At 38.7% G+C, this 23954-nt stretch overlaps 1 long non-coding RNA gene across 2 annotated transcripts in view; it reads left to right on the top strand.

Annotated features, from left to right (window-relative positions):
- Window positions 1–22470: 22470 nt before the first annotated feature.
- The window catches only part of LOC125180003 (uncharacterized), a 40763-nt gene continuing 39279 nt past the window's right edge, over window positions 22471–23954 (top strand). Inside the window, exon 1 of one of the 2 annotated variants that reach the window (XR_007158203.2) lies at window positions 22471–22898. This is a non-coding gene — a long non-coding RNA (uncharacterized lncRNA). The remainder of the gene's footprint in view (window positions 22899–23954) is intronic. The other variant, XR_010827556.1, reaches the window with a different exon arrangement.

Raw genomic sequence — 23954 nt, 5'->3', positions numbered from 1 at the left:
CAAAAGAGGGGAAGCATGTAAAACTAGCTTAATGTTCGGACTGTTTTATGAAAATAGCTTGCCTCCAAGCTCACAAAAGCAAAGAATTTCAAACTCTTCTTTCTTTTACCTAGTTTGTTCTTGGATGTTTAGATACAGCCTTCACAAAAGTTACTAAGACGAAAAAGTGAAGTGGAGTGGGAAAAAACTGAGCAAGTAAAAGTGCCACATTTGCTTTGTGATGAAATATTGCCATATGAACACTCTTCCCTTGGTCTGTAAATACCATCATCGTACCTGGTTATGCCAACTGACTGAGATGGTCTCTTGGTATCTCCTGTGGATATCTCCCTTTCTTTTGTGTCTTAGGACCTCAACTTAAGCTTCATAAAGCTGCCTAACACAAGAGGGGTAACCACTGATCAATGTTTTTGACGTTGGCATTAATCCACCGGTGATTCTGACATTTTTTTTTTTTTTTTTAATCTGTGACACTGTTCTGGGTCATTAGAGATAATGGCCTTTCCTGAGACCTGTGGCTGCCGTAACTGGGAAATGGGGCAAGGACTCACAATGAGAAAAATGACCCAGAGAAGAGGTGTCTTTAGTCTTAGAAAATTCTGTGGTATTTATGTAGTTATACATGTATGCAATCTGACAATACAGTACTATTACACAGTAATTTACATCTGCCTGGAATGTGTCTGCTTTAAACACTCCTGTACAGCTAGATCACCATCCTTCAACAGAGCTGGGGGGGGGGGGGTTCTGGCATGATTTGTCTAGCAGACTTTGGCCTTGAACTTTGCTGTCATGAATGCAAAGACATCTTCTAACCAAAGGGCTCACATTCTTTGTGGACAGGCTCACAGCTTTTCAGTAAACAAGTGTATCTCTTTCATTTTTTTTCAGTGCTTTTATTTTTATTTATTTATTTATTTTTACGTGTGCTGGACGATTCCCTGTGTGATTTGGAACAACGTGTTTACTGTTCCAGATGTGACTGACTCCCCAGGGAGTTCACCTGCACAGCAAACATCGAAGTACACCGCTGCAAGTTGGAGCCAGAGGCAGTTTATAGCAATCGCTATAATAACTCTGTCCCACTGGAGGGCTCCCCTGCACCGAAGTAATCTTCCTTTTTAATGGCTATCTCAGTTTTAGGGCTGCCTCTTGCCTGCAGTGCAATGCAGAGCAGTTCCCTTGCAGCAGAATAAATGGGCTTAGAGATGCGGGGGGTGCAAGATTCATTCCTGCAGTCCACTTTATGTATTTTTATCACAACTGTCAGTGTTGCTATCAAGCAAATTACGTGCTAAATAGGATTCAGAATTTAGTGCTAATTTTATTTTAATTTTTGTGATAATTTCTAAGTAAGAAATATATACAACTAAATATATTCACTAAACTAAATATATTCACAGCAACTAAATATATTCGCTGCTTCTTAACCAAATACAGCTTTAGAAAGGTAATAGAAATTGTTCTGAAATTGTTCCCTTTATTGTACTTCAATTTTTAGTGGATACCTTCAGTACAATCAAGCTACCTAAGATTGCTTTAAAGGGAAAGTGAATAAACTTGGTTGGCTACTTTGCTCTTTTTCAGCTGTGTTGCTTTTAATTTCATTTAGTCTTAAAATAATTGCTCAATTTAATTCATGAACAGTTTTAAGTTTCTGTTGAGATTTCAGGTGGCTCTTTTCAAACTTGAAGAAAAAAATGCTTTAGAAAGATGCTCTGACTAGAAAGCTCAAGTGATTTTGTAGCAAGGTGTCTGAAAGCAAGTCAGTGATGTGCTTTGTGCATAGCTTTCTACAGTCCTCCTTTTCATCTGGAATGAGTTAGATGTGGCATGACACGCTGGAAAAATCCAGGAATTATAAATGAGCTTTTGTGACTACTGCAACTTTTGAGCTGCTCTTAAAAATGTTCATTCTTGGCAATTTCTACATTTTATTTACAAATACTTGTTTTTATTTTCAGGATGGATTTTAATTAGCTGATATACCTAGTTATTTTTAAATTCTTCTCCCCTACCCCCCACTGATTGCATAGTATCTCAAATCTCATACTTGAAGTTGAATGCAAATTTCAGCTTCTCCAGGAGAGTCCCTTTACGTGGTATAACATGGTAGGTAGCCTTTGGTTTTCTAAGATAGCTCTACCTGAGCCCACTACATTTTTACTTACTGTTAGCTGGTGGAAAAGTACTTCTCCTGTGGCCACTGACTTTAAATCATGATTCCTTCCAGTAGGAATTCACTATCATTTGCCTATAGATATCCAAAAATAAGCATCCAAATACATCTTTTTATTCACTCTGACAATTATTTTTAAACCATCAGTGGTACCTCTTTCTTTTTGCTTCACAAAGCAACTTTCTGCAGCCTTCGCATCTCCCCACCCACTGCAAATGCTGAGGCTTATTCTGGGATTTAAAAAGAATTATCATTTTTAAATTCCATGTATGTTACTAGAAAGGGGCTTCAAACCATGATTTTAAAATCTCCTCTTGTACCCGAACTGGAGGTATTCAGCTGCAAGGAAAACTGTTATCAGTGAAACTTTCCCATTCAGCCCAGTTCTCAGTCAAAGGATATTTTGTGCTTGTGAATGATTTTTTCTTCATCCTTCTTAATGCTCTACTAATATTTCCTTCCAATTTGCCCTGAAAAATGAAAATATGCAAAGTGAGGTACCATAAAGCTATCAAGATGTGCAATATTCTTCACCTAGAGAGAGCAGTATAGAGAACGTTTCCTAATTATCCTGATCATGGAGATATGAAGATTACGTATTAAATGGAAGGAGATCTTAGCACAGTGGCTTGTCTGATGAGTATAATCTCAGGAGGTTGGAGTACTCTTTTTGGTTTATACACCCTATGTGCTTTACAATTTCTATTTTGTCCTAATAGCCCACTAGAAATGCAGCAGCTCATGCTGACCCTCTAGAGGATTGAAGAAGAATACCTGCATGGTCTGGAAACCCTGCTAAAATTCATGTCGCACCAGAAGTACCAGGATTCCTTTACATTACAGACACTGTAATGCCAGTGAAGTGAAACGCACAAAACAGTAATGAACAGACTATACAGTTTATAGTTTCTGAGTTGCACAAAATGTTAGCTCTATAAATGTATTTTAAAAGACCCAACAGCAGATATTTAAAAATAATTGCAAATTCTTCAGTGATGTACACACATAAATGAAGGAATTCAGCTGAGGCAATTATAGTGTCTCCTGCTGCTGTGCCAAAAGTATTAACATGATACATGAGACCTCCCACTGTTTGCAGATCTCTGTGGAAACTAGGTTGAAACCTGGAGATTTAAGGTTTAGAACTTGGAGGTGAGCTGAAAAGATGTTGTAAATAATTGCACAGGTTTCAAATCTAACAGGATGACTGTGGTGCTCTAATACCAAGAGGTCCAAGAGGATTTGTCACTCTATAAAAGCTTTGGGATGGTTTATCTTTGTAAGTGTTGCAGGAATGGACTATAATCAAAACATTCAGGCAAATGGTTGTTAATGTGCTGCTTATAAACTAAAGACTTGGGAAAAGCATATATTTTCTAGAGCTTGAATGGTTCTATGTATTCCCCCGAGTTGATAATGTCATTTTATTATAAATATTATATATTTATATATATAATATATATATTATATAATATATAATAATATATACATCTCTATATTTATATATAAATATATATAATATATAATAATATATTATTATAAATATTTATTTTATTATTTATAAGTGGGGAAAAAAAAGTGTTTTCTTGTTAGAATTTGGCCATGCTTAACTTTTTTTTTTTCCCTTTTCTTTTCTAATGTGATGAATTTTCTGCCTCTTTTCTCTGAACATCTCATTACACCTTGAGGCAGAAAAAATTGTTATGACACCATTTTATAGGATAGCAGAGGACCTTGTCTGGGGTCACAAAGGAAATAAACAGCACATTCAGAAACTGAAATGGGTGTCCTCACTCCCAGCCCTGTGTTATGTTCTTTTCCCTGCTGGCACCATGAGAAAGTAAATAAAAAGGAGAGCACCATGAGACATGAGTAAATAAAAAAGAAATCTTGGAAACCTATTTAAATCCAAGTATCTGTGACTTCTAAGTTATATGCTTCTCTGAACCTAAGAAGCTATTCAGAAACATGCACTGTTTTTAAAACCGTTTTTCCTAAATTGCTCTCTCTCTCTCTCTCTCTTTCTCTCTCTCAATAAACTTATCTGTGAATTAACATTTTTTTATTTTCTAGATACCGATCAGGTGATGAAAATGTTGGAATAGTTTCTCTGAAAAAGTGAAGCTCTAAATTTTTTTTCAGCATTTATGTTTATCACCATTAAAAATGAAACAAAACATACAGCTATCTTTACCAGATTGTTTAATATATATCTTTTAATAAGAATTACTTTTATAACAATGTAGAGAATCATTATCTGCAGGTATACGTAGGTGATGCTTAAATTTTACCTCTTTTTTTTTTTTTGTCAGAGGTGCTTTGTAGATATTTCTGATTTCATGCATACCAGTGATGGCATGTGAACTGAAGTGTGACTGTATCCAAAGTTTGTGGATATTTGGATCTCTGTTTACAGCTTAGGACCATCCATTTTATCTAGATTGTTGCGGCTTTTGAAGACCTGTGAACATTTTTTTTTCTTTTGAAGTGATTTTATTGTACTTTTAGGTATGTAACTGAATCCAATTTGTATGTGCAGGCATACACATTGAATCTATGGGTGAAGATGTTAAAGTACTCTTGCTCCTACCCTGTAATCCTGATTTGGGGATACGTGCGACAATGCATGTGGCCATACCGAAAAGCTCTACCTAGAATATTTATCTTGTTCACCAGCATTTTAATGCTTAATATGTTCTGATACAGTAAAAAACCAACAACAAAAACTGAAAAAAAAAAAAAGGCTTTGGTTCTTAGTGTTTCATTTTATAGGAAGACATGCTTACTCCTCCATTTATTTATGACATTGTTAAAGCAGAGAGTTGGTCCAGCTGTGAATTTATAAGCTGTAAGCAATATTCTCTGCCTTTGGCCAAATTTTAGTCTCCCAAGATTCACACTCTGCCTGGAGTGAATCTCTGACCAACAAATTCCCTAAAATAAGAACGAATAATGGAAAATCTGTCAGGACCCTTAACAGCAGCAGAGCCACGGGCTTCAGTGTAAACAACATAATAACAGAGTGGGTTTGAATGTCGTCCTGGAATTTCAGCCTTTTTCTGCTTTTCTTGTCCAATTGCTGGTGTGACTGTTTCACAGCAATACTTACTGGGATATTCCAAAATCTATAGTTATTCATCTACAGGCTCCCGCTATAACCCAGCAATAAAAAGTACATAGGGATATTAATTGCTCTAGCTTTTATAGCACAATAAACATGGCAAAACCAAGCTGGCTACGGATGAGGTAGTAGTTAAATTAAGCCTAACCAGGTAGTTCTCTGGCTATGACATACTGAGATATTGGGACTTGTCAGCATAAGGTGCTGTGACAGTGTCTTGCTGTGTGCTGAGTCATAGTATGAAGCCTAGAGAAAGGCACAATCCTCTTTCTTCTCATCCTCCTCAACCGCATTCCTTTTCTGACGTGGAAGCGCCTTGGACTACATGCACACTTCCACACTTCACTACCAAAAGACAGCATTAGTCCTGAAAGAGGTAGCGGGGCTTCCCTGTGAAACACACTGAACAACCAACCACATAAGAATAAGGGTCTCAAAACTAAGGAAGCATTTTAGAAAGCAACAAAGAGAGGGATTTTTTTATTTTTATTTTTTTATTTTTTTTCCCCATTCAGCTGTTATGTCCCAGTGTACAAAAAGATTATCCCTATAACTGTTCTCCCCCCATCACCACTACCAAGGGCTCTTTTCTGGTCTCAGCTGCTTGAGGTTAGGGGAGGACAGTGCTGCAAATGTGGCCTTTTCAAATATTTGTACTAGTTCCACTGGTTTTGCCTTTCTCTAAATTGAGAACTCATTAGTTAAAGTGCTCAGGGAAAGTTCAGTCCTATGTAATTAGCTCATATGACTATTATTACTAAAATCAGCGTTCCTATGAAATAGTACAGAAGTTTCTATTGCCCTCCAAAGGACAGTAGATCTCTGTTTTGCCCCAGCCCTAAAGCAGGGTAGGAACACTCAGAATAAAGATCTAAGATTTAACTCATGGGTTGTATTTAGGATATTGTACTCAGCCAGAAAGCTGAGAAGGCGTCACAAATAATTTGACTGACAAGCTTGTAGGGTAAACTTCAGGTAATATTTAGGTGTTTTGCTTTGTACTACTAATCCAACAAATCTGCAAAAGCCAGGTTGCAGCCTGAAGTGTTAACATAGTTCCTAATTTTTATTTATGTGTGAAAGCTAAAAGACTGTGGGTATTTTTTTTTTTTTTTTTTTTATCTGACAACTAATGAGCTCTTTAGTCCTTAGCAGAATGCATAGAAGGAAAAAATCCCATTTCTGGAGGTAGGGATGGAGGAGTAGGAAAAGAGGACTATTCCTAGACTGCATCCTCTCTCATTAATTATTTTCCTTTGTTCATATAGTCAAAGCTACTCTGCTAATACATTGAAAAGGAAAGATTAAGATTTCAGACTTAAGGAGATTCAAGTCATACTGAAAAGTATGAAACATACATATTAATAAAATTTCCTGTTTTCAATAACATGCCATCATACTTTACCTGTCCTTTACTGAGTAAGATAGAAGCCACAGCTGCAGTTGCTCTCAGGTTGCAGTTCAATAGATAATCCAATTATATGCCTTTCTGAAGCTATATCAAGATTGCATACAGAACTGTATTGATTACATTTTAATGCCAACACCGCCATGGCAGCAGAAACAAAACATTTTTTTTTGTTGTTGTTGTTGCTTTGTTCATACCCTAAATTTCAAAAATGCCCAGAAATGTCTTAAACTTTGTTCTTATGCTAGCACCTACCACTTGCCAAACTTTCCAGAGAAAAACAGAACTTTTCTTCTGTTTATGTTCTCATATTAAAACATAACAGAACATTAACAGAAGAAGGTGGTAATTATGTGAGAGCATTCACAGCTAATGTGAAAGTCCATCCTCCATTTATGGGAATCATATTTGCATCTCCCACAGATTGCTTTAGGTATTAGGCAATAGTCCATCTGAACAGACAATATTTCCTCTTCTACTGTTGAAAGCTTGCTGATGTAGAGGGAAAAAAAAATCAGGGCTCTTCTAATAAGTCTGTCTGTTCTTCTTACTTCATCCTCCCACCTCAAAGTCACATTTCCTCTTTATTTCTAATTCATTTTGTCACTCAGTTTTGTGCCCTACCCTCCAAGCAACACAGTGTACTTCAGAACATTATGAGAGCAGATTGCCAAAGAGAGAACCATGGCTGAAGTAATGATTTTCAAGCTGTAAGTCTGGAAGTATCAAAGGTCTTTAAAGGCTTTCCGGGCCTTATGTGAACATGATGTCTTAAGAAATGAAAAAGAATAAATATAGTGACTGAGAGTGCTAGGAGGGAATTTTATGATTTTTCTCTAACAAAGTCATCTGTAGAATGAACCATTGGGAGATTTGCTGAGCTGAAAAAAAAGCTGTCTCTTCCCTTGTGTGTTCCATTCTGGATCTACAGAGCCATGGTGTATGTTGCTGGAAGCTATCATCTATGGGTGTAACAACAGCTCTTCCATGGATGTAATTTTCTATCCACAATATCTAGAAAAGAATATTAAAACAATGAATACTCTTGCTGAGTTTTGTTAGCTATCTTTGGATAAAACAGTATTTAGCATTGGTTTATTGCATATTCATAGAAAACCATAATATATTAAAACATGCAGTGTGGTGATGAATGTCATTTAAAAATTTTACTAGGAAACACTAAGAGATTTATTGTTTTAATAGTCAAGGGTTCACTTGTTTGCTCTAAAAAAGGCTGTCATAATTCAGGTTCATGGAGTTTTTGATAGATTCTTTCCATAAAAAAGAGGAAATTATGAATGATATGAACTAGAGAGACTCTTGTGTGTGTGTGTATATATACATACATATGTATGTGTATATATATGCACTTAGAGAATGTATGTAATTCCTCTTTCATATTATGGCCAAATATGTTGTTCTGAAAAAAATATTTTGTAAATCTTTTAAAGAGATAAAATTAGATCTTTTAAAGTTAAAGCTATACAAATTTAAAAGAGAAATGAATTTATTTGCTATTTGAGAAGCAGTATTACTTGAAAAATACTTGAGGCTTGACATCGCATCAAAATAATCTGAGATATTTTTACAGTTATTACTGTACATATACAATAACACAGAATCCAGTAAGCTTACATTTGAGGACTGTATGTAAAATGTTACAATTTATTCTTAAAATTGTACTATATTTTCCTTAATGCTGACTTCTAATAATATTTTTTAAATCTTATTCTCTATTATTGCTGTATGTACCTGTAGTAGATGTTGAAAGGCCTCTTGGAATTGTAAGCTCCTCAGGATCAAGAGTCTAGTATGTGTTTGATGCATTTCACTTGACAGACTTGAAGGATGATTTCCTAGGGGGGCTCAGATGACAGACTAAGGAAGCTTTATCTCTCCTTCCTCTTTAGCTTTATGAAGTATGATGTATGCTCAGAAAAATCAGCCTTTTTTTTTTTTCTTTAATGTTTGAGCACTGATCATTTCTGCTCACAGTGCACCTCTCTCTTTCCATTCAAAGCAAAATGGCCTCATTTTTCTGAGTACCCAGCACGAACAGTTCAGATAGCCACGTGTATGAAACCTCCCCCTGCCTGGCTGCTTTGCAACATGAAGCTTAGTTATTATTTATCTAATATATTCAATCTCATGGGTTAGGAAGAGAGAAAAGCAGGGGCTGTGAAGTTAATCATTTCAGTCTGCTCTTGAGAAATAGCCTGAGAAGTGGTTGGGTGTGCTGCATATCTGAAAACCTAAACAAATTTGTGCTCTGGGGAAAGGAAGAGATTAAAGGCAAACAAGTTGCAAGAAACTAAGGTTGTCTTCCAGAGAAAGTCCTGCCACCAGCAACAGGGGTTCAGATCAAGCCCTTTTGTTACTATCTGCTGTAGCTATAAACAGTCTTTCATATCATCATTTGAAGGTAATCACTTAGAGTCTTACAGGTTAAAGTCAAAGTCTTATATCAAAATGCAGCAAGTTTACTGAAAAACTTGCTGTTTACTGGAAAGTCAGAAAGCAGAGCTCTTCACCAGAGAGTTCCATGAAAGCAAACTGCAGTAATCTGTACTACCTGCAGGTTCAGAAATGCCTCGTGCTTTGAAGGAAACCAAATTCGGTATGTTTGGGAACACCTGGATACTCTTTCAAGAAGAAATACACGGTCCATTCCACCATTTCAGTGTAAAAAAATAGCTTTAGATATAACAACCTATTTTGCATCTGCTTTAGTGCAGTTAAACATCATGTTCACAAGAGGATGCTTAATGATTATTCCAAAATTTCCAGACACCTTTTGCATAAAGGTAGGAAGATTATGGTCCGGTACAGACAGTTTCTCTGCTAATTTCTCTGTGGCTAATGCAAACATTTAGTCCTCTTAGCTGCATGGTGAAGTGTCTGTAATTAACCCTCAGTAGGGAAATGCTTTCATTGTTTAACACTTTGCATTAAATAGTTTAATAAATATATGCTTTGCAGCCACTGTCTCATCCACCCCACAGAGTAAAGAATTGCTAATATGAATATAATGATTTGTGTATGAGCAAATCCTTTTTTTTTTTTTCTTTCTTTTTTCTTCTTACTACATTCTGCTCAGTTTCAGATTTCTTTAAAAATGTAATTGATTATATGCCAGCTATATAAGAGCTGGAAAAGGCTTAGGAAATGTAGTCGTTCACTTCTTTAATTGTATGTTACTGCCTACAGGGCTAATAGGATGTATTGTGAGATACAGGCAGAAGAGTATTTTGACAATTGTGTAAAACTTATTATGGGATGTTTTAAGGGCACTGTGTCAAAATGTGGGACATATTATGTTATGTGGGGGACAGACAGAGGTAGGGAAAGGTGGATGGACTAGGGAGGAACTAGTATGGGAAAACAGGAGAAGGGGTTAAAGGACCTGGTCAAATGTATTCAGGTTGCTGGTCAATATGGTTGTATGACTGAACCCTGTGCTTGATTACCATAGTTTACCATATCTTTTTATTAAATCCTATTTTTACTGTCTGTGTGAGTGAGCTCTCCATCCTGAGTGTGTGTGTTTGTATGTTTGCATGTGAATACCAATGAATTTAAAACCAGACTAGCCATTGAGCGGAGAAGAGGGCTTAGTACCAGCAACTGAAGTGGGACCATGAAACTCTCGGGGCTCATAAGTCTGTATGCCAAGAGCAGGGATGACCAAAGTATCTGGGACTAGCTACTGGATAGACTGAGTATCAAAGTCGAGCTGCTGGAGTGATCCATACTGTACACACACATACACAAGTATATGTATTTATAACTATGTATATGGACATAACAGTATGCTATATTCTACTGACAGTTTCAAATCCTGATATCTGGAGAGAAGGATCAGGGATCGGGCTGCTTGTGCTGTTCATATTTGTTGTGAGTGCTGTGTATTTTTGTCGGTGCTTATCTGTGTGGCTAGCTTTATGTGAGTGGATAGATATTCATCTATATATGTACACTATACAGTGTACTTGTGTTTATTGGGAATGAATGTTCAGCCTCACTACTGGCTGGAGATGGGGTCACAGAGCTGCAGAACCTTTATGCATACCAGCCATGCAGTTCAGCAGCTTCTAAAAGAGAACTCTAGTCTAAGCAAGTGAAGCACTTTGTTTAAAAAAACAAAAACAACAACAAAAAAACCAACATGTTTAAGAATATTTTTGGAGATGGATCCATTACTGCCAAGCATTTTTAAACCTCCTGCTTGTAGAGGGTGGTTCATTCATATATCTGCTAACATTGCTCTGTAATCCTTAGAGACTTTCCTTTCTTATGATTGTGTCACCAGTTATTTTCATAGAATAAAGAGACTCGAAAATGAACTGACAAGCAGAAGAATCACAAGTCATAAAGTGTAAAGAATAGGGGAACTCACTTTATTAAGCTGCCTTTTTTGAACAACAGTACAAGCCAAACTCCTTCTTCTTTAAATGTGATGTTATAACAATGATCACTTTGCTTTCACAAATTAGTGCTGCAGTTGGAGAAATGACTTTATTGAAACTGAGGGTTTTTTTGGCGATTGGGGAGCTGCATGCTAGATCACAGAATCCAGTTTATTTATTTCCTGCATTCTCCTCTTGGGGCTAAAGGCAGAGTATGTTTCAGTGAAACAGAAAAAAATAAATGACTTCTATATAAGGTGCACATATATATCCCTTTCTCCCAGACACTGATATTACCAGATAAGGAGAACAGGGAGTTGATCCAAGGACTGCTGAAGACACTGTCTCATGCTTCACAGGCATGTTGATCTGGCCCTTGCGGAGAGGTAAAAGAAACTTGCTGTGTTCACAACACAGAGGATTCTATTAGCTGTGTATATTTTTTTTAGTGTAGTGAGCCAGAAATGCATTAAAGTTTTTATGAATTCATATTATTTTAAAGAGCTTCTAAATCTCATATCCAACTATTCTATACATGATATCTGCTCTGTGTAGTGCTTGTTAGATGATGTAAGCAATTGAACTAGGTTATTAAGCAAACTCATATGAATCAAGAAAAATGGGATGTTAGAGAAACCTTTGCCAAATGGTCCAAGTGGGAACATTTCCTATTAGGGTTTTGAGCTCCCGATCTTGTTGTCCTTTCAGTGCTGCCCTGCCCAGCTTTCTCAAATGTCCTGCCTTAGTCACCTCCTGAATGCCATTGTTGTGTACCATGATTTTTCCTTTTGGCTGGCTCCTTGTGGCAAATGCACTGGGCCAAAACAACTCACCTCTTGCTTAGAGTTGGTTAGCTCTGCAAGCATGGTGCTGTGCTCCTGGCTTCATGTGTGTGCTTATCTAGCTCCACTGAGATAGTTTCTTCTTTCCTCAGCCTTGTATTTTTGTAGTTTTACTTCTCTAGCCTCTTCTTTCCAAATAAAATTATGAAACAGGCAGTCATGGTCCTCTCATTAAGCTCTCAGTTTCTGCCCTACCAGATTCTGCAGGTTTTTTTTTTTCTTTTCCTGCACTGAGGGGAAGCTGGTTGTCTCTTATACAAGAAGTGGGTCAGGTTCATTGTTTTTGCTATCTGTCCAAGCAAATGCCATAAACTATCCAAGAAGGAGCTGTCTTGGTCTCCAATAGCTCCTAGCTGGAGGGAGTTAGTGATTCCACATGGATGGAAAATTGTTACAAAGTTTTCTCAGTGGTTATTGAGTATTTGATGGGTTTTACAATAAAAATGAAATCACGGCACATAGAACATTTTGGCCAAAATAGTTCAATTTGTTAAAGTCATAAAAACCAAAAATCATTTCTATAATAGGATGTGCTGCAAACCTTTGTCCTCTGTGCTGTTACAGTTGCACAGGAGCTGTAATTCCAAGTCTATTTATGACAGTTGGATTCCAAATTTTTTAACTAATGAGCTAAATTCTCTGAGGGGCAGGTACCTGTTATTCAGTTAAACTGTCATGGGAAGACAGGTTGTAACAAACGTAAAATTGCACTGACAGTTACCACAAAGGACATCTGTCTTTGAATAAGAGAAAAAGTTGCTAATTTGAGACAAACTTACAGTGAGCATTTAGGTAATTATATTAAATTATGGTTAATGTAAGTAATTATAATTATTTAATTATGCCATAATTCAGCACAGTTGGATTCAGTCATGAGACATGTTTGGTGTCTTGCCTGCAGAGAGGGAATACTCTCAGACATAGTGTATCTATATCTTGTGTAAGCCACTGCATCCAAAACTGGCTCAGAGTCTCTAGTGCTATTTACACAGCTGGAAGTTCATGGAATAACAAAAAATGTAAATACAGAAAAGAAGCTACTTACCTTGTTTTCCAGCCCACAAAGACTTGTCCTGGGAGTATGTGTTCTAACAGTATATCCAGTGGAGTTTGAAATTCCTAAGTGCTGCTGGGCTTTTCTATGCTTTTCTGCAAGTAATTATGCCATAGCTTAATAGTTCCCCTTATCAGAATATCTTTTTCTTTTCTTTTCTTTTTTCTTTTTTTTTTCCAAATAATTATTCAAACTTTTCATTTGCAATAATGTAATTATATGTATTTTTGCCCTAAATATAGCTATTATTTTCCTTATCTGACCAAAACAGAGTGGATTATTTTCTTCCTACTTCTGTGATGAGATGCCTTAATAAGAATTGCAGTGCATTTTTGTTTTCCTGTCATATTACGTAGTAATATAATTCATTTCCAATTAAAATCTTCAGATCTCTTTTGGGATTGATGCCTTTCACATTCTTCTCGCCCAGAGGCTAATAGTTAAATTCTTTTACCCAGATGTATTGAACTCCCATCCTACATGGAGACATGCTCAGTTTTATGCTTTGTGATTATTATTACTGAAGTGGATAGGACTACTCACAGTACAAGCAATGAAGCACACATATAAATATTTGTGATATCAGACTTTTATTAAAATAAGCCAATTAGAAGTAAAAACAGTGCTATCATGTCAACTTTTAGCTCTCTTTAGCCTTTGACTAACTGGTGTGTACAGTTAGTCTCACTTAAATATGGTGCATCAATTATTACTGAATAAAACCAGAATGAATTGTTTAAATTAATATATATGCTTTAGTTTAAGAATATTTTATGTCTCTCAAGACATTTTTATTTTTTCTGAAATAGTCCTGTAAAGTTTATAATTCTAACAAAAAAGCTGCTTGTTTTTCTAAGGAAGTTTAAATAATTTTTTCCTCTTTATGTATTATTCAAAACAGCCAGATGCTTTGGGGATTCTGTTTGCCTTTGGAAGGAAACTAACGTTTCCAATTTAGGGTTATAATTTAAACTGAAATATCTAGGTCTAGCATAGTTAGAGTACTTTATTGCTTTCTGTCTCATTGAACACATAAGACTGAATTATCTTTACAACTCTCCAGTTTCAGTTTCACTCATGTTTTAGATTTCTTTGTTGGGATATATTTTCTTCTTTCTCTAGGAACTGTCATTTCCCTGCAGCTTTGAAAAGTTTAGTATCTTGGCCCTGTTTCCTTTTTAATTATTTCTTGCCAAACCCTTTTGATATGCTCTGGCTCAATCATGGTTACTGAACCCAAAGCGGGACTTAAAACACGGGGCCTACATTACATGACAAAATAGACTGTGATATAGCAATGGACTGTGTTATAGCTCAGAGCTTAAGTAGCACTCTAATTTACAAAGAAGTGTGTCTGTTTGAACCTTGATTCATCCAATCTTCCTTAATTGTGAATCTTTAAAGCATGTGTGTGCAGTAGAATGCTTGCTGAATAGAGAAGGAGGAAAGCATATGCTTATGTTTTATTGAGTTACTGTCTAAGAAAGGTTAGATTTGGCTCCTGGTGTTTAATGCAGCAGAAAGTATGACACAGCATTTTTGTATTTTTTTTTATGATGTCTATGATCTTCTGTTCTGTGTTTGTGTTAAGTGTTGCTATTGCATTGGATTTATGAGGTAATGGTTTGTTAGCGGGGTACTGCAGGGATGGCCTCTGTTAGAACTGCCCAGAAGCTGCCTCATGATCCAGCCAGCTCCAAAAGGGACCTGCTGCTGGCCAGAACCAAGCTATTGAGTGATGTTGGTTATGACTCTGTTTTTAGTTTCCTTTTAGTTTCTCACTGTTCTAGTTTGCTCGTGATAGGCAATAAATTATATTAATTTCACAAAATCACAGAATGGCCGAGATTGGAAGGGACCTCTGAAGATCACCTAGTCCAAACCTTCTGCCAAGCAGGATCACCTAGAGCACATTGTGCAGGACGGCATCCAGACGGGTTTTGAATATCTCTGCAGAAGGAGACTCCACAACATCTCTGGGCAACCTGTTCCAGTGCTCTGTCACCCTCACAGTAAAGAAGAGCCCTCTCATATTGAACCAGAACCTCCTGTGCTTCAGTTTGTGCCATTTGTCTACGTTAAGTCTGTTTTACCCATGATGGTAATTGTTGAGTCATCTCCCTGTCCTTATCTCAACCTTTGAGTCCTTTTCAATTGTATTTTTTCCTATTTTTCCTTTGAGGAGGGGGAGGGAGAGAGTTGTTGTGGTAGAGTTTAGCTGCCCAACAGGGTAAAACCACCACAGCTATACAGGAAAACTTTATGGTGAGTTAATCTTAGCCATCAGCCACTTACCCTCCCAGATGCTCACTCAGTACTTCAATAGGACCGATGAAAATAGGATGAAAAATCTCATAGGTTGAATGAGGGGCTGTGGTCAGACCATAGCAGTTCCTCTCTGTCACTCCTTCCTTCTCACACTTTTCTTGTGCCCTAGTATGGGCTCTTCCATGGGCTGCTGCAGGGAAATGCAGGAGACCACATGCTCCACTGTGGTCTTCAAGGGCTGCAGAGGGTTCTCTGCTCTCTGAGCACCTCCTCCCCTCTTTCTTCTCTGACCTTGGTGTTCACAGGGCTGTATCATTCACTTCTCCCTTACTCCTCATGGCCATGCAATATCTTGCCATTTCTTAAGCACGTTCTCCCCAGAGCACCACCACCTTGGCTGCTTGGCCCAGCCATACCCTGTGCTATTGAAGTGGGCTATTGAAGTGGGCTGCAACCAGCTGTGTCCGCAATGGGGCAGCCCCAGCCTCTTCTCACAGAAGCCACCCTGCAGCTCTTGTGCTAGGAATGCCTTGGCACCTACATCCAATTCAACTTTCAATTATTTTAGAGCTGCCTAGTATGAATAAAGGAGAAAAATAAAATGAAATAAAATGACTTTCACTGGTAATCTCTATGCAGCCATCAGAGTTTAATCTGGCGGACAGCTAGCTGACTGCTCTAGAGTAGACAGAAATATTTTCAACAGAGTACTACATGTACCAGAATTTATATATACCAAAATATTTTCATGTTACCACAGCCATTTTCCCAGACTGTTAGAAAAATTCCAGGAAATGTAGTTTCAGTATTTCAGAGAAATACCATACTTGGACCCTGATTCAGTAAAGCACTTCACTATTTACTTAGGTCTGAGTGAAAGAAATGGAACTGCGACATAGCTTAAAGGTAAGTATTTTATTGAAGTGCACCTTTGGGCTGACCAAGCATTTGTTTCTTTCACAATGCTTTCAGTCAAATATCTAGATGAGTTGCGGAATGTTAACAGATACAGGAATCTCTTGATGTTTTAGTAGTTCTTTGGAGTGTCTGAATGTTGACTTAAAATATTTTAGATGACAGGATGAAGATCAGAAAATCAGATCAAGTTAGGTAGCTGGTCCCGAATCCAGAGATTTGCATTTATACTCAAAGTATAAAAGTCAGTGTAGGAGAGAGAGACTAAATCTCTTCCCACTGAGCTGTTTGCTTTCTGTGTGGAGTATCTTCTTTCCATCTCCTTTGTGTCTATGAAAAACAAGTACTTCATCTTTTCTTGTCTTTGGAGCACCTTGATGAAGGGAGACTTTTTTCCAGACATTCCTGTGTTCCCACTGTCCTTAACTGGCTTCATTCTAGAGGAAGACAGTGATAAAAGATTTTCTAGGAAGTGAGAAAGAACCCCCAGTCTGATAAGAGTATTTAAGAATATGACAAGGAACATAATGTTTATACTGTGTCAGAGCGAATATCTGTTATCTAACAGTAGTCAAAGGAAGAGTATATGAATAAAGTTAATATTTGTTATTTTCAAGAATAACTCTTCCAAATTCCTGTTTATAACTGGTAGACTTTGGAGCTAGGTGTGTCTGCATTTTACAGCCTTTGGTGTTCATTTATTTATTTATTTATTTTCCCCCTTCTCCATATATTGTCCTGTCACTTTTGAACCTACCTAAACTTCTAGCATTAATAGCCCTCTGTAGCAAGGAATTCTACTCTATGGGGTCACACAAAGAGGTTATGGAAGGTGGTTTATTGATTCTCATATTTCCGTTTTAAAGTAACTCCTTTAATTCTTGGCAGACACCTTGGGTTGCTCTTGAGGAGGTTAGCACATCATCTTTTTGCACAATTTTAACTCTATTCTACTGCTGCAATCTTTGTATAAACACACACACACATACACACACAAGCATGAACCTCTTCCCCATGGATGGTTCATGCAACACTTGCCATGCGTTGGTGGCCAGCAATCAATTTCAATCATCTCTGTCTGTCCAAATATATTCACATCAACTTGCTAGCCTTGGTCTATCAGCTGCCTGATGAATTCTGCTGGGCTGCTGAAGGAAAAATGAGCCAGCTGCTGGTCTTGCCCTGTTACAGACCTGGTTATTTCACTGCGATTCAAGGCCTGTTACTTCCTTCCCAGTGCAAAACTGGCTCCATGAGCAGAAAGCTGAAAGTGGATTTTTTTTATTTTTTTTTAATTTTTTTTTTCAAAAATAGGCAATGTACAGGTGTGTTAGGCCAGACTGACTTGAATTAAGCTACCTAGTATTAGGTACTTAAGCTAGGAGCACTGGGGCTCTCCTCATCTGCACAGCAAGGTAATCTGCTCAAGGGAAATTTAGACTTAACTACTACTAACTACTATCTACTAACTTGAACATTTAAGTCTGTTACCTAAAATTAGGCATTAAAAAGTGGGTGCAAGGGAGGACATGGGATATTGACTATAAGTAGGAAACTATTAAATGCATTAATTATCTGAGTCAGGTGGCTAGTTATGGAATGTGAGCCTACTAGAACATTCATGGCCAAAGTTGTTTTTTGGCTTTTTAGTATAAACTTATGATTTTACGTCTGAAGTCCTGATTCTAGTTCTGCTATGCTGTCTAGAAGGGGATCCGTCTTGTTAGTATACATTTGAAATACTTTAATCATGTATAACTTTCTTCTCTGCTCCCAGCAAAACATCACGTGCCCTTTTTTACTGCAGTTGTAGGATAAAAATTTCTTTGAAAGCTGAGCTGTTTGAAAGCAGCTACTTGTTTACTGCTGTGGTACTTCGATATTCTAATCTCAATACTCTCTCCTTTATCCTCTTAATAATAAATACAGTAGAGTCTAACTTATAGGTGGTAGTAATCCCCATCCCCTCCCCACCCCCCCCCCCCAAAAAAAAAAAGAAAAAGAAAAAGAGATCATAGTACAAATGACAATTTAGAAATTTAAGGTTTTTACTATCCATTCAGTTTATATTAAGTCTACTTAAAGACTTATTTCATTATTCTCTATTAATCTGTGTAGGGGAAAAAGTTTAGGCAAGTACTGTTGAGCTTTGTCCTGACTTTCAACATCATGCCATATATCAGCTATGCTGTGCAATGCTGCTGATGGTATATGTGCTATATGCATTGTCACATTTTTACTCTTTAGCTTTAATTTTCTTACTGTCGTTTATAATCACTGCCCATTTGGTAGAAAACCATAAAGAACCCTCAATGTCACAGAGAGGTGGCTTTTTTTAAATTGTCATATTTTTATTAGGTTGAGCTGAACAAAGGCACTGAGGAATAAGACTTTGAAATGAGATGCATACCTCAAATCAAGAAGGCAGTAATTCTGCAGTTGCCTGGTGATGTTGTCAGGAAAAAATATATGCAACTTATTTCTTGGGTAATTATACCTTTTCCCTAAATGGCTAGAAACTTTATTCTGTTCATCTATGAGTGTACCACTGAAAAAAAGCCTCCTGTCAAGAGAAAGCACAGTTGGAAAACAGACGATAATAAGAATGCCTTGTTCTAATTTTGTTATATACAAAATATAGTAGATGAAAAATACAACTCAAAAGTTACCAGAAGCAAACTGTAGACTATTTCAGTGTCTTTATTAAGTTATGCAAACCATTATCTTTGTGCTAAGTCCTTTGCATGTTCTGTTCATTGCTGTACAATGTACTGTCATTGCTGTACAATGTTCTGTCAGTGCTGTACAGTGTCCTGCTGTACTTAATGTCAGTAAGTAATTGATAACAATACTTTGTATTTTCTGTGTCTGAAGAAACAGACAAGTGCTCACAAGTGTTGCTCATCAATATTAATAAATAAAGCAATCTGTTAAACATAACTGCATTGATACCATGGATATTTCAATGCTCCTTCATCACTAATTGAGTGTTAGCAGCATTTTCAGAAAGTAGCTCAAGACTTGTCACTTCACTTCTACACATGCAGTCTATTGTTATATTTTCCTTAATCTGGACTTGGTGTTCTGACCATTCTTAAAGCTCTTGCTGAAACTATGTAAGCAGAAGCTGAAAAAACTTCAGACAAATGGGTGTCTGTCATCCTGTCCTCTTTTTATGAATATGCATTTGAGGGTGTGACTGTGAAAAACGAGTAACTATAAAAGTGATTCTTTGTCAGAAATAGTTTGATAATTTTGATGATACAAATACAAGAAGGTTATCTATGGGCCTCAGTGGAGAGACAGCAAGACGGTATTACAACAGCTCTAGTCTGTTTAGCTGTATGACTTCTAACTCTGTCCTTGTCTTACTAAATCCAAATTGATTGTTGCAGAGCTATATGAGCTAGGTTTACACCGGTAAGTTAAGAAATACCATGCAACATCCCCAAGAACTGGGGGCCCATTAGAAACTGTTCTAACAATTTAACTGTATAGATGGCATGTTTTTTCCTTGTGCCAACTAGCACTGTCTGAACTAATCTGAGAGCTAGTATAGGCCAATGTCCATTACCAATAAACCGTTTGTATATAACCACTGGATTTTTGAGGCCAAGGAATTTAAAAATGAGTTTATGGGTTGTTCCTTGCTATATTGCCTTAGTACTAGAGAACTGCTACAGACATGATTGATTTACTTGTATGGATATAACCTTTGTGTCTTTATATCTAATTCATCAAAATTCTGGGTTGCAGAATACCTCTTGTTTTGGGCATAGAACTTGTTTTGTCTAAGGATGTGTGGAAAGAGTAGCTGCTCTTTTAGGGGTATCAGGTCAAGGACTTTTGTCAGTGGAAAAAAAAAAAAGGATAATAAGAACAGGAGGAAACCATTAACAAGAACATACAAGGACACAAACCTGATCAACAAATGATAAGGGAGGCAGTGATGACTAGAGGGAAGGGAGAACAGGAAGAAATAAGGAGGGGAGCAGCCAGACAGGAGTATAAAAGGGGTTAGAAGCCCTGCACCTGATCACTGCAGTTTGTCCCATCTTTTAAAATCTTATTGAATCTTTTCTTAACCCTCTCTCTTTTTAATCTTGCTCCCTATTCCTAGTGTCAGTGCCACAAGGGCTCAGTGCCAGCTCCTGGTGGGACCTGCGTGTGTGAGAGAGGACTGGGTGCTGGCTGCTGGAGTCAGGCTGGAGTGTGAGCATCCCAGCCTGCGGTGGCAGCTTTTGTAGCCAGTGGGGTGTTAGCATCAGCTCCTGGAGTTGGTGGAGATCTTGATCCTCCAGCCCCTGGGACAGGAGCACTGTGTGTCCCCAGACCTCCTGCCGGGGGATGGGGGTGAGTGAGGTGAGTGCGGGGCTCTGTGCTGGCAGCTGGAGCAGGGCTGTGGGTCACAGCTCATGTGCCTGGTGTTGGCTGCTGGGGACAGTGTCTGTCTGCCCCAAACTGGGTGTGCACGGGAGCAGCCAGAGAGCAGGGGACCAGTGGGGCAGGTGAGAGAGGCTGGGATGCAGGCGGGGGTGCTGGATTGGCAGAGAGGCTGGGCTGGTGCCTGGGGCACCCAGGAATGTGCATGCGCTGGTGAGCCTGGACGGGTCTGTGTGTGCCTGCACCAGGGAGCTGCTGCCTGTGCCAGCCCGCGAGGAGGAGGGGACTGGGCTGTCTGTGTTGGTGTGGTGTGTGAGCCTTGTGTGTGGGTGCTGTTGCCTTGTCTTTGGCAGTCTGCGTGACAGGTCTTGTCAGTGTTGTGTGTCTGGCTGTGTGTCTCTTGAATACATGGTTGAACCTTCAAAGGGGAAAGCAGCAGCTGCATCCCTCAGCCTGTGCAGAGACCCTGGGTCCCCAGGCACCAGACTGGGCTCCATCTGCACATCCCTTTACAGTTTGGGATGTCTTTTTTTTTTTTTTTCTTTTTTTTCTTTTTTTTTCTCTGATACTTCAGGTTTTGACTGGGAGTCAAACTGAGATCTGGTCTTTCTCAACCAGGTGTCCCCTTCTGGGTCAACAAGAATGTGAGCCAAGGCTTGGGCCCACATCTGTTCCTATTTCATCATTTGCCTTATTATTAGCTCTTTTGTTTCACATAGGAGCTCACAGACAACCTGTAGAAGCAGAAAAAAGAATGCTCTTATTTTCTAACACAGATGATTTGCAATCTGTCAGGGAATTACTGAAATTCATGAGCTTTGTCTCTGGGGTGGTCAACAGATGTGAGCTGAGTGGTCGGCCACCAGCATTCACCGAGACTATAAACTGCTTTATGGGCTAGTTTGATCCACAACTTAGTCACCCTTGCTCTGCATACCCCTAGCTCTAGCCATACCAAACTGTTACGTGTTAACTATTGACTATCATGAGGACTGAATCTGTTAGAATATTATCTTCCCTAAGCTCCATATTTGTTCTGAATCTTTGAACTTCTAGTTGCTACTTCAGACACATTTCTGTTGTGCTTGTCTTCACATAATCCAGCTGGTTTAATCCCTTTTTTTTTGCACTCTGTAGGAAGGGGTAAGAATTAGCCTGACCAATGTGAATGACAAACTAGAACACAAGACATCTTGCAAAGAAATGACAGGAAGAACTGTACTTTTCAAAGTTTTGTTTTGGACTAATTTAAGTTCCTGTCTTGGGTTTACATGGCAAAGGCTTGGTAACAGTGCGGCTTCAGGGGTGGCCTCTGTGAGAAGAATCTAGAAGCTGCCCCGTGTTATGTAAGGGCCAGTTTCAGCTGGTTCCAAAGGGACACACAACTTGCTAGAACTTAGTTGCGCAACATTGGTTGGGCCTCTGTGAAAACAGATTTAAGAAAAGGGAAAAAAAAAAAAACTGCTGTGCAACAGCAGCTGGGAGAGCGAGGAGTGAGAACCAGCCTTGCAGACCCCAAGGTCAGTGCAGCAGGAGGGCAGGAGGTGCTCCAGGCAGGCAGCAGCAGTTCCCCTGCGGCCTGTGGAGAGGCCCCTGGTGGAGCAGGCTGTCCCCCTGCAGCCCACGGGTCCCACACGGAGCAGATCTCCACGCTGCAGCCCGTGGAGGAGCCCCCGGTGGAGCAGGTGGATGTGGCCTGGAGGAGGCTGCGGCCCATGGAGAGCCCCCGCAGGAGCAGGCCCCGGGCCGGAGCTGCAGCCCGTGGAGAGGAGCCCACGCAGGAGCAGGGGTCTCAGGGGAGCTGCTGCCCATGGGGGGTCCCATGCTGGAGCAGTTTGCTCCTGGGGGATGGACCCTGTGGTACGGAGCCACGTGGGAGCAGTTCTTGAAGAGCTGCTGCCTGTGGGCAGCCGCCGCAGGCTCAGTTTGGGAAGGACGGCATTCCGTGGGAGGGACCCCACGTGGAGCAGGGGCAGAGAGTGACTGTGAAGGAGCGGTGGAGACGAAGCATCAGGGACTGACCACAGCCCCCATTCCTTGTTCCCCTGTTCCGCTAGGAGGGAGGAGGTAGAAAAGGGTGGATGGAGGGAAGGTGTATTTAGGTTGTTTTTAGTTTCTCACTGTTCTAGTCTGCTAGTGATAGGTAATAAATTACATTAATCTCCCTATGCTGAGTCTGTTTTGCCTGTGACGATAACAGGTGAGTGATCTCCCTGTCCTTATCTCAGCCCTTGAGCCCCTTTGCATCATGTTTTCTCCCATTTTTTCTTTGAGGAGGGGAAGTGAGAGAGTGGTTGTGGTGGAGTTCAGCTGCATAGCAAGGTAAAACTACTAACTGCAGTTCCATCTCTTTAAACTCCTTTATATCCAGTGTCTGAGTGAGAATGTGCTGCTGTTGGGGGGTGGGTAGAAGGGGATGATTCAAGGTATCTTATTTCTTCAAAACAACACCTGTAATTCTCCCATATGTGACACAGGTTTAGATTATGCTGAACTGTGCTCTGTAAAGACAAGAAAGGAGGAAAAAGAAAATAATTATAATGGTTGTGCAAGCAACTTGCATCGAGGAATTAACATGTTGATGTGACATCATGTAGCTGAACACTAAAGTATATACTAATAGCACAGAAAAAAACAGCACCCTGTTACAATTCCAAGTGATCTGCATGATTAAGGCAACAACATTTTTGTCATTTCTCCTGTGCTGGTGGTGAATGCTGCATCAGTTGCTTCATTAGTATGCATTGTTGTATGAACTGATTTGCTATTGTAGCTGTAGACTGTTACTGGTGGCCACAGGAGGTCTAGGAAATTATACAAGTATGGATCTGAGAATGATTTTTAATTAAATGTGGCAAATAACAAGAAATCTGTGATTTGTTTTGATTGATTTACACTATGGTGATATCATCTAATTGGTAATACAATGACATTTTAATTCAAATTTCAAACCATTTTTATGTAGTAATCCAGATTTACACTCTACTGAAATATCTATTAAAGCAATTTGTTATATATTTAGTTTTACCTGTCTTTTACTTTGTTAGGGGTTCATTTTCTTACAAATCAAAAAGCCTTCGATTTCTCTGTCTTTATTATATTCCTACATGGAGTGTTATTGAGAACTGCATGTTCTGTGCTTGCCTGAATCTATTTTGCCTCTAAAATTATAATTCGTGCGATACTTCTTTGTTTCATTCCTGTGGCATTTGTTTCTGAGAATTTGTTGACAAATATGATAATGTGTTATCTAGAAAAGAAAAAAAAAGATCTATGTGACATATAAAATATGTATAGAGAGTAACAATTCTTACAGGCATATTTTAGTACTTTTTACTGTCATGCTGCCTGTTGATGTTACTTTTAATCTAACATTTC

Source organism: Anser cygnoides, chromosome 1, assembly GCF_040182565.1.
Source record: "Anser cygnoides isolate HZ-2024a breed goose chromosome 1, Taihu_goose_T2T_genome, whole genome shotgun sequence".
NCBI classification, from domain to species: domain Eukaryota; kingdom Metazoa; phylum Chordata; class Aves; order Anseriformes; family Anatidae; genus Anser; species Anser cygnoides.
Note: the sequence above shows the minus strand (reverse complement) of the source record. Positions and strands in the feature narration are given on the sequence as shown.